Below are 11,877 nucleotides of genomic sequence, written 5' to 3'. Positions count from 1 at the left end.
TTACATCCAAAATTATTATTTTTAAACTTGTTTTCTGTCATCACTCAGCAGACCAGGAACACTGTGAACCAGCTGTGACATCTGTATTCAGCTCATCTCAGTTTCACGACTGTAGGATTTAAAACACAAAAAAAGAGAGAGAAAAAAAAGTTGCATTTCAGATGTCAGAGAAGCAGGATGTGATTCAGACGCTTTCATCCAGAATCAGAGTCTCAGAGGAATACTAAAGAGACCAACACAGATCTGAGATTGGATTCTGTTGGCAGAGCAACAACAAACAACAATTACAGTCTTTATGTCATATTTATGTAAAAAAATAAAATAAAATAATAATTAAAAGTGAAATAGTGTTAAAGTTTGTTTTAAAAATCTGTGAGGATTGTCACGTGATCCACATTTTTCAGACTTCAAGGAAGCAACCTTTCTCTGACTTTCTCCTCTCTGCAGATTAGGACAATTATGAAAAGTGGGTGTTCGAGCCATTTGTATTATGTGTGTGTTCAGGTCATTCCCCGATTGCCACAGTAGGTGGGTGTATTGAAAAATCAAGTCACAAATGGGTTTATAAAGCTAAACCTTTTGGGAAGAGAAAATGTTGTCTTAAGTCTTTAAATCTTAACAAAGTTTGCTTCCTCTGACACTAACATTAGGTCAGTGTAAGTTCAGTTTCTGTGTCCTTGAACGCACCACGCATGAGGCTATGACATCAAGACAAATGTGATAAAACGTGACTTGGTGAGGAGGAATTTTGGAGAAAATCTAACTAAACACAGCTTTAGAAAATAATCAGCATCAGTGTAAATCACAGACAGTCAAAGGGATAAAACATTAAAAAAAACATTTCCTCTGATGCTTTAAAGTACAAATCAGAATTTCTAATGTTTGTCTGTGACAGTCGGCTTCTATGTCAATATGAGACATTTTCCATCACAGCCGCTCTTTTAACATTAAGTCCTAAAAGTCAATATGTCTCGATGAATTTGCGTCTCAAAGCTGCCGGGGCTCTTTTCACTCGAGTTTTGCTGACATCTCACTGAGACTCCGGTTTTAAAGTTTAAACACAGACGTGTGGCTGCCTCGCTCCACTCTCTGAATATTTTAAAGAGAAAACTTCACAGGAGACGGATGAAGGTGAGAGGCTGCTGCCACCCAGATTAAACAGAAAGCATTAAAACCGAGTTAACTCCGACTCTCTGCCTCGGTGCTCAGGTGTTATGGTTTTAATCCAGGGGCCGGATTTTACCGATAGCTCTTCTTTGTCAGTTCCACTCTGCAGTCTTTAAACATACCTGCAGCCATAAAGTACTTTAAAAAGAAAGTTTTAATCATCCTCAAACTTCTTTTTCTTCACAGAGGAAACATGAGCAGAGGGGAGATCACACTCTGCACAAAGACAATGAGATAAAAAGCTGTGCCATGAAAGAGCCTCTGTTGTGATAAAGCACCAAATGAGGAGGAAGCATGCCGATGAGGCTCTAACTGAGCGACCTCACAAGGCACCAGGATGGTCTTCAGCTCTAACAGGGGGATGATTTCTTTCCACAGACACCAACAGACAAACACAAGTTCAGTTTAAGTGTGGTGACATCAGCTCATTAGATCAGATCTACAGACAGTGAGTGTGTTCACAGGGAGAACCTATAATGGTTTAACTCTGCAGTCACCCATTGATTTTGATGGGTCTGGGTGAGTCCACCCTCAGTTTCTTGTTAAGTAGTTAAACTATAGTGTAGTTTGGAAAGGAACAACACAAATTGAAGTGCTGTCAGTGACAGTCAATAAAATCACCAGTGGGTTCCATATTTGCATTTTTACAGCAAAAATAAACATGTCCTAAAAAGAAAGTGGAAACATCATTATTTAGCAATACAAGTTTTAATGGACTCCAGGTTACACAAGCTAATCAGAAGTTTGAGCTAACAAATAGCATGACTCATTCATTTTCAATAAAGTTGTCTGTCATTTCAACAGCAAAGGAGCCGAGGGTAAGTTTAACATTCAGCCTGGTTCAAAAAGGACCCCTACCCCTCAGCTGATCCTGTTTGATTGTGTTCGCAATATTTCATCATGCGGGCTGAGTTGACTGACAGGTGGGCACGTTTTAGCAGATCGTCAGGAGGCTAAAGGTTTGCTTCTGCCCCACTTTTTTTAATCTATTGTTAGGTTGTCTGACAGTGAGATAGAGTTAGCATCGGCCATCATGTGTCTTCTCATACATATCTTTAGAACCCAATGGGGAACGTCAAGGGGAATACGATGTTTTGAACACTCTTTGGACACATATTTAAAACATACACTTAAAGTTGTTCTAATGGCTTCACAAGGTCTCCAAAATAAAAATTAGAAGACTTGTAAAAGTTTACATATTCATTCATAAAGGAAAATAACAGGATGCAATGAATTATATATTAAATAAGTGGACTTTGTAATGTTTAATTGGAACTGCAAAGTCATAAGTCAAAGAATCCACCTAAAATTAAGCCAGGAAAAGTGGCTGGTGTTGTGAAATAGAGATAGCTTCATGTAAATGTAAGATTTCTCTAAAGAACCTGTTGGTTGAGGGGACTGTTTGGTGGTGTTGTGTTGCTGCTGCTGAGATTTTTTTTTTTCACAATCTGCTTCATATTTTGTAAAAGGGAAACAGAAGGAAACTCATCCTGACATGAAATTTGGAGCTGGGCTGCAGAAAGTGCTGCGAGTAATGAGCGTCTGCTCAAGGTGTCAAATAAGAGGATTACCTCGTTTGTGGGCTTTCAGAAGATAAGTGGGTATCTGAGCGCTCATTCTGCCACGCCATCTGAACCCCGACCTTTCACAGATGGAGGGGGGGTGGGTCCTCAGGCGGGACCCCGGATCTGTCCATCAGGGGAGCTGACATTTCCTCCATCTGAAAAAATAAACCTTTGTTTCATTCATATGGAAAATTTTTATTGTAACCTTTGAGCCGGGCGCTAATCAAGATGAGTGCAGATAATCTGAGTGTAATCTCCCCACAGGTCGGTCCCTTCAATGGAGGCAGAGCGTGGATCCATCTAATCTGTCAGAATTAAATGAGATCCATCACTGATCGGGATAATGGCCCCTGCAGATTGTGTGCAAAAATCTGCATTAATAATTCAGCTTCGACTTTTATTATTCATGAGTGCGAGAGTGAGAGGAGGGAAGGGGCGAGCAAGGCCTGCTGCTGCTTTAAAGGAGCAGACCAAAGATTTAAATCTGCAGATTTAGAAGGCTGATTTAGTCATCAGCCCACGGGGAGGGATTTTATTCTGAACAGGATGGCAAAGCTACAACATAGCTAGAAATCTGTCTATTTAATAGATAACTGAATAATTAACTGCAATATTTCACGAAAAAAAGAAAAAAAAAGTTAAGATGTTTCTGGGAATGCTTATCTTAAAGAAAACTTCTTATGTTTCTTGTGGCAACTTCACAATAAGCTTCACCACATCTATTTCATGTTTTAATTTGAAGCTACAGGAAGAGAACATATAAATATGACTTTAGCATGACAATGTGTTTGTGTTTAACCACAGAGGAGTGCACCTGCACACCACAGACGCTTAGAGTGGTTGTTTATAAGTCCAGAACAGAAAACGTAGAAAAAGATGTACTATAAGACAGTACACAGTCCGATACAACAGGGGGCAGTATGCACAAGGTTGGGTTGCAGATCTGCCAAGAAGCATAAAAAAACAACGTCCATCCTGCCAACTGATGATGTTTTTAGTATTTCTTGGACATCAACAATGACCTTTTTCCTGCGTCCACATCTAACGTGCAGCTCAGGGAATGAAACAGCCAGAGCTACGCTGAAGATACGACGGTCTTTGAACCAATCGGAGCCACTTAGAATGATGTCATAATATGGTCCACTGCCTTGTTTGAGCACAGCTGCGTTTCACATTTCCGGTGAACTGTACTCAAGTACAAATGAAAAGTGACCCAGACCATCTCTTCAAGCGGACCCACTCTTGGTAACAAGTACCGTCATTTGAGTTCACTCTGATCAAACCAACTAGACTTTGGGGTCAAGCATACTTTGAGTTACAAGTGTGAATCCCTAATGTGTGCTAGTCATGAGTTTGTTTAACAAATTCCAATTTCTGATATGAAACAAAAAAGGCAAACAATTGAGATTCACAAGTAACTTAGTTTGAGCTTTAAATGTTTAATAAATACCTTAAAAAAGTCTAACCCTTCTGTTTGAAAGAGGTTATAATGGAGAATTAAAAACATTTAGGTAATAAAAGCTGTTTTTTTGTGGTAGTGAAGAAGAAAAGTTGTTCTCTATATACCTCAGAGTCTTCCTCTGAAACTAAAAAAGGGCTCTGCAAATCAACCGACACCCTGCGAGCCTGATTGTTGCGTGTTTCTCTCGTCTTATCTGAGCCGGTGTGATCACAGCCGCTGTTAAACTCCCACGGCAAATCACAGGGAGGAAGCAACTCCCCAGAGAGAGCCGAGAACAGAGGCGCTAAAAACACCAAAAGCATCAATTAACATGTCAGAGGAGCTGCATGTAACTCCAAAATACTCCCAACATCCCCCCTGGATATAAAACAGCTCAAATCTCTGCTGGATTTGCCAGAAAGTAGAGAAGAGTCTCTATGAACATCTGTGAACAGGTGTCAGTTACCAGTGAGAGGCTGAAGGTATCAGACTCAGAGTTAAACTGTAAAAGAGCAGGAGAAAATGATTTAAATAAAGCAAAGTGAAGATTCCTTTAAGTTCCACATCATGCAGAAAGGTTGCAGACAATTTTAAAAAAAAAATTAGATTTAGTTCACGAATTCAGAATCTGTAGACAAAGGTAAATATTTGTTGTCAAAGTAGCAGGCTGCTACTGACTGTAAGAGTTGGTTTGAGAAACAAAATTAGAGGGGTTTTTTTTGTCCTCAGGTGATGGCTGATTGGTTTGAAGATACACAAATATATATATATATATATTTTTTGTATTTGCACCTTTTTGGTCACAGTTCAAAACTCAGTGTCTTCTGGTCAAAAAGTAAACATAAAAATAAACAAATCATTTGTCATTTACCAGTCTTTATCAGTAACAAATGTTGCAAGCCCTGTTAGAGCCCGAAATGTAACAACGACCTGAGACGTTTCATGGTGTTTTTCAAAGGTTTGATACGTAGAAAAAAATCCTAGACCTTTTCAACACATAAACCACACCCTAAACAAAGACTGCATGTTGATGTCAAAACCAAGTGAGGCAAAACTGAGCAGAAACATAAAACACAACTGCAACACATGAGTCAACAGCAGAAGCTGTTTGGCATTGCCAAAGAAGATTTGAACACAATTCTTAATGCAGACATTTAAACACACTCTGTACACTCAAGAGGTCATTTAATCTCTTTCACATTTTTTTGCTTTTGGAATATTTACTTTTGTAAATTAGCTGCAGAGCTCTGAGGGTTTTCAATTCCCTACAATGTTTACAACCTTATCATTATGAATATTTATAAAATTATCTTATGTAGGATATACTCTTCTTACATTTTCATTCATCTTAATAGGACAATGTAAACAATGGCATCCCAAGGGTAAAGGTGTTTCTTGTGGCCATGTTTGAAATCAGGTAAATTTATCATTGTTCTTGTTTTTGACAGTTGTCACTTTGTAAGCCTGTGTTTTTAAAGGTGCTATATAAATAGTTATTTTTATTATCAACAAATCTTCAACTTGTTGACATGATAAAAGAAAAAAAATAGTGTCCTTTTAGCTAAAAGTAAAACTACTCTAGTGTTTAAAGTTTTTATTTGAGCTTGGTTTAAAAGAAGATCATGCACAGTGTAGTGTGTGCAAAAATAGAAAAGACAGAAAAGGCAGTGTGATCTTTAACTAAAGATGAGCCTGAGTTTCATTACTCTCAGATGTATAAAAGGAGCTCCAGGTGTGTAGTAGATATAAGCAGTGGTGTAGGTAATATATGTAGGTGTCATGGCGGTTTCCTGAGATCCAGCCTGGATTAAACGTCTGGTCTAAAGGTTAAATTAAAGCTCCAGCTAACCGGCGGGCAGATGTTCCTCTTGACTTGAGTCGTAGCGTCGTCTGACAGCATCAGAAGATCAGTCAGAAAAGCAAACCTAGAGATGGCCCGGCTTTATCAGAGGAAATCATCAGCCTTTAATAGTTTTTTAATGAGTTTGTGGAATGCTCTCTGGCGACAGTCTAATAAAGGACGAGCTCTGCAGAGACTCGGGCTGAATAATGTATAAGGGCAGAGGTAGCACTAATGAAAAGATGATGAGAGGCATTCCTGCGAGAGAGGGAGGAAGAGCGGGCGTGCAAGAGGAAAAAGGTGCCAGGAAGAAGTTGAAAGAGAGGCCCAATTAATCTCCATGTGCTTACAGAAGAAATTAAAGAAAGGCGGGAAAAAGGACGAGCGAGAGAATGGCAGTTTGAGGAGGAAAGAAAGAGACCTGCAGAGCTGCAAGAGAGTCGAGGTGAACAAAGAGACTCGGAGAGCTTCGATTTAATGATTTCAGCCAAAGGAGGTGAAGAAAGGAAAGTTACAAATACTGGAGGAAACTTCAGACAACAGGAAGCTCCAGAAGAACCTCTGTGAGGTAAGAAAGCTCACCTGGTTTGTGTGTTTTAGCTTTAGGAAAGAGGAGAAGGAGGAAGTAAGAAAAGAGTAAAGAAACAAAAAGCATGTTAATGTAGGGAATGAGGAAGAAGGGAAGGACATAAAGCAGCGTTAAAAGAAACAAGAGGGTAGGAAAGTAAATGAGAAAGGAAGAAAACAATACAAGGGAATGAAACAAGAATGAAAGCAGAAAAAAAGCAAATGTATCTGGAAAAGAAAGATGGAAGGAGAGGAGGTCAGTAGTTAAAAGGTCGCAGGAAACAAGGTTGGAAATAGAACAGCTGGAGGGAAAGGAAGAGGAAAAGATGAGGGAAACAAAACTACATGAATGAAAACAAATGAGCAAAAGAAAGAGGGAAAAGAAAGGGAGAGAAAAAGGAAACGCAGAAAGGAATAAAGAACATAGATGGCAGAAAAATATCATGGAATGGCTGAAAGTAAAGACAAGTTGTAAAATGCAAGAGGGTAATTCAAAGGAGGTATAAGAACAAAAAGAAAATGGATGTAGAGAAAGGGAAAAGGAGACGGAAGAGGAAATAAGGAGGACAGAAGGAGAGAAAGAAGTGAAGGAAGGATTAGAGAAAGAAACAAGGGAGGAAGACACATTTAGCAGTAGCAAACGGATAAAGGATTCAAAGGTGCGTGTTTTTGTGTTCTCACAGCTTACTTCCCACACTTCATCCTAACATCACACATTAGTTCAGCTGCTTTTTATTCTTCATCAATTATCTCCTCTCCTTAAATGTTCTGCCCGTCATCCATCCGTCTGTATCTCTGTCTTTCTGTTAGCCGGCCTACATGTGTGTGATGTCACAGCTGTGTGACCTCATCATGTACAGGAGCAGCAGGATTCAAACATGCGTGAAGAATGAGCTGTACGCTGCACCTGAGCTGCCTCTATGAACCCAGGTCAGACGGCAGGTCGGGAGGAGACGAGTGTTTGTGTTTCATCAGACAGGCAGTGTGTGTGAGTGCTGGGAGGGTGTATGTAAATGAGAGCGAGCAGGGATAACCAGGGAGTGGACGAAGTAAGAAAAGAAAGGAGGGGGTGGGGGGGTTCTTCAGAAATGAAGGGATAAAGATGATGATTGCACAAAGAATGGGGTGAAAAATTATGCTTGAAACAAGTTTTGAGGTGCAGAACAAATGAAATATTTCAGAAGGTAAAAAAAAAAAAAGTCAAGTTAGTCAGCTATAGTAGCAGTACTGTATGTGATAAATTCATATAAAAAAGTCACAGTCTTACAGTGACAAGATAAACCTTAGCAACAGGGTGTTTCCTGACCTGCACTCACTGTGTCAATGGAAAAAGTGACAGAGATCTTTATACCTTGTGGAGAAACACAGTGTCTCCACTAAAGAAAGGTCATCAAGCATACATTAATGTATTTTGTGGTCATGTCCAGGACACTAAAATACTGAGATCTGTCAGCTCTTTTTGTGTATTAAAGACCACTGTACTGCAGTAACCACCAACATGGACATACAACACAGCTTTACAAGACATGGTCTATCTTAAACGAGTCAAACAACTGCAAACTGACAATATTGAATAAGTTATTTAATATATGTTATCACTACAAGTGCAGCTTTTCCATGTTTCTCTCCACTTGCTTCCACTCCTTTCTGTCACTGTGATGTGCGAGCAACTGCTTTGACACAATCGTGACATCTACTCCAAATTGGTCTATATGAAAAATGGTACAACAGCACTGGAAATAGGAAAAGAAAAAGACTGCATGCAAATAAGAACTGAAATAGAGGTGGGGAAGAATTGGAGGGTTTGGGGACTTGAGGAAAAGTACATGAGCAGCTATTGGGGGAGGCAGGAAAAAATGAAGGAAACAGAAGGCATTAAGGTCTTATCAGGTGAAGGAAAGAAGGAATCACAAGGGAGGTGGACTAATAGTAGCAAATAGAAGACAGTGGGCGAGGGGCGAGTATTGAAAGAAGGAAGGAAATAGCAATGGACAAGAGAAATAAATACAGGAAATGCATGACAGAAGTAGAAAGAGAAGGTTTCACTGGTATAGGGTGCAGCCAAATTTCGTGTTTCTTACACACTTTATGGTAATTTGTTTTATGCATGCATGTATGTTCTCTGTAGAGCTTTTCCGTGAAGTGGAATAGGACACAAGTTCTCAGAAAGACAGACAAAGAAAGAGGGGTAGGAAAAAGGAAATCAAGATAGGAAAGGATGGGAAAGAAGGGGATGCCTGAGGTGGTAGGAAAGGAAATAAGAAGAACAGGTAAAAAAGGCAAGAGTTAGTGAAAAAGGGAAAAAGAAAAAAAGCATATTGAATGAAGTCAGCATTTTGGGAAGAAACATGGAGATCTACCTGTACAAGATGTAGGTGCCATTAAAGAAAAAAGATGAGAACATAAAAGTAAAACAGCACCAGCCTCACAGTTAGAGACAGTTTGATGAGTTTCCAGACAGAGTTGTGTCTCGATTAGCAGCAGTTTCCTAACTTCACGTTGCCTCCTGTCTTTTTTAGGATGATGATTAAACTGTAATGAAAGTGTGAAGAGCGGAGCAGTGGGAGGTCGGGGAGCGAGGATTAACGCAGAGGTTATCTCGCCCAGGTGGAAAGATCATCTCTCATTTCCATAAACTGCCACTTACTGCAGCCAGCAGCGTGTTCGGCCCCTCTCACACCTGCTCATTTATTCCTCCTCGCTCAGCCGCCAGGGGTCCGAGGTCATGGTCCGATAAGTCGCGGTGACCTCGGAGGTGGCGTTTGTTCTGGGTTCACAAACTGTAGGCTCTGAATAACTGTGAGTCATAGATGGAAAATAAAACATGTGCTTTATATCAGTGTGACCTTAAAGCAATTAATCTGCCTTTAAAAAATAATACATTATTGAAATAAAGTTTACATTGCTTTTATAATGATTTAATCCTTAAGTTCAGTCTGTACAGTTCTCTGCAGATTCAATGTAATTCCTCTTACAGAGGCCATTTTTACACTGTGAAGGGTCTAAGCTAAAATTCTATTATAGGAATTTACTGTTTCAGAGGGTCGCACACTACATAACTGTTGGCCATCTAACCACAAAAAATGTCACTTATTCACCGACACTGATAAAAAAAACAACAACAAAAAAAACATGGAAAGTGAAAAGTTGGCCATATTTGAAGGTAAAACAACATTATGATGAACTTGTTTGCAACTAACAGCTTTATTCCCCAGCTAATGTTGGCATTTAACCAATTTATAGCTAACATGCAGGGTTAGCTAGTTGATATAGACATCAGCTTAGAACAAACACCCTCCCTATTAAATCCTGTAATATGATCAAATGGCAATGTTGAGTTTTAAAGGGTTATAACATTTTTGTTTACTGTAACATTTGGCCTTATATCCCTTTAGTACTATTGTTTCTTCAGCTGATAATGAACCACAAGTGTATTACTTTTTGTTAGGCTGGGAGTTTCCCTATTTCCGCACAGAAACTTTTCATTCATTCATTTTGCCTTCTGTTGGTTAAACAAATGTACTGTAATATATATTTTTGTCAAATTAATAATGAATTGTCAATATTTGTATCATCCATTTAACTTGTATTTATCCTTGTGAGGGGCAACCCACAGTTACAATGTTACCAAGTAGTTACAGAGTCAATATAAAGAAAGACAACAAATCACTAAGAGAACCAGAAAGACAACAAATCATTAAGAGAACCAGAAGACAGTGGAGGATTTCTAAGCTAAAATGTACTAAAATAATTAAGCAAGCCCAATTAGTATAATACAAATTCAACTTTTGCTTTACATAAAATGCTTCACACTGATCATGGATTGGGATACATGTTCACAGTGTGTGTTAAAAGCCTGGACTAATGTGTGTGTTTTTGTGTGTATGCATTTATCTGTGCGTGTCACAGCTGACCTACCTCGTTGCATTTAAACATCAGACTTTCTAGTTTGGTTCTCCTGCGTTTTATCCTTCATCAATTATGTCCTCTCATTAATTCCCTGCCTGTCATCTGTTCGTCTGTCTGTCTGCTGTCCATCTTTGTGATGTCACAGCTATGTGACCTTATTGTACAAGCAATAGGAATCAAACAGGCGTAAAGAATGTGCTGTACGCTGCACCTGAGCCGCGTCTGATGAACCTGGGTCAGGTGCCAGGTCGGGAGGAGACGAGTGTTTGTGATTCATCAGCATGGATGACTGAACAGAAATATGTATCATGTGGGCTGATTCTGCCTCTCCTGGGTATTTACAAGTTATGAAGGAAAGAGGAACCACATTAGTAGGTGTTGGGAAAATACAGGGGAGACAAGTGAAGAAGGACATTTAATTATAATATTATAGTTACTTTTCAAGGACAAACCTCCCACTGTTACTATGTGGTACAAAGAGATTTTTTCTGTTCTTCCACACGAGAGGATTAGTGCAGTGCTGAAGGGCAATGGACAGTTATTCCTGATCACTTGGCAGCCACTCATGGACTACCTCCCCGCAGAGAGTTTAGGTCTATTGTCAAAAGGATTCTCTTACCTGAATTGGAAGCCCTCTGGACTGAATATGGGCATGGGACATTCCCAGTCAGGCTAAGCCTGGATTTAAATTTCTTGGACTCTAGCAGGTTAATAAAACTTTGAAGTGAACATGATAGGGAAATGGGGTGTTTTATGTTCTACTGTATTTGCCTTTTCTGATTTTAGTTTGATTGTATGTTTTTTTTTTTTTGTAGTGGTATATTTTAGTCCTTTTGTTTGTGTCTTTGTACATGTCTTCTAAATGTTATATCGTTTGAAAGTTTCAATAAAATTGTTATGGAAAAAAAATATATATATTATAGGAAAAATACTTTTGTTTCCCTGAATAAGATGTCAGAGTCTCAAATCTGGAAGCTGGAAACGAAGAAAAACAGCTTGCCTGGCTCTATACCAAAAAAACCATAATTTTAAAGACTTACTTGTACATGATGTTATCGTTTTAAATGGATTTAATTTCTCTTTTCCTGTTTTTTTCCCCAATGCTTTTAATCTATTAAAGGGCTGCAGAATTAATCACAACATTTTCGGTATATCAATGAATGGAATCTCGAACTTGTATCGCCCTTTTCTCGTATAAATATCTGTTTGCATAGCTCAGGTTTAACATGGTCAGACAAAAGTGTCAAGTACATTTTTTGCCAAAAAGTGGCAGAATCTTTGGCTCAGAAAGCTATATACTGGATTTAATAAATCCACATTGTTCTCACAAAGATTGCACAGTCATAAAAACCCGCACATTGGATCTATGAGGTCTAAAAACCTCATGA

This window comes from Symphodus melops (assembly GCF_947650265.1).
Source record: "Symphodus melops genome assembly, chromosome: 9".
Taxonomy (NCBI): domain Eukaryota; kingdom Metazoa; phylum Chordata; class Actinopteri; order Labriformes; family Labridae; genus Symphodus; species Symphodus melops.
This window is presented reverse-complemented; position numbering follows the sequence as displayed.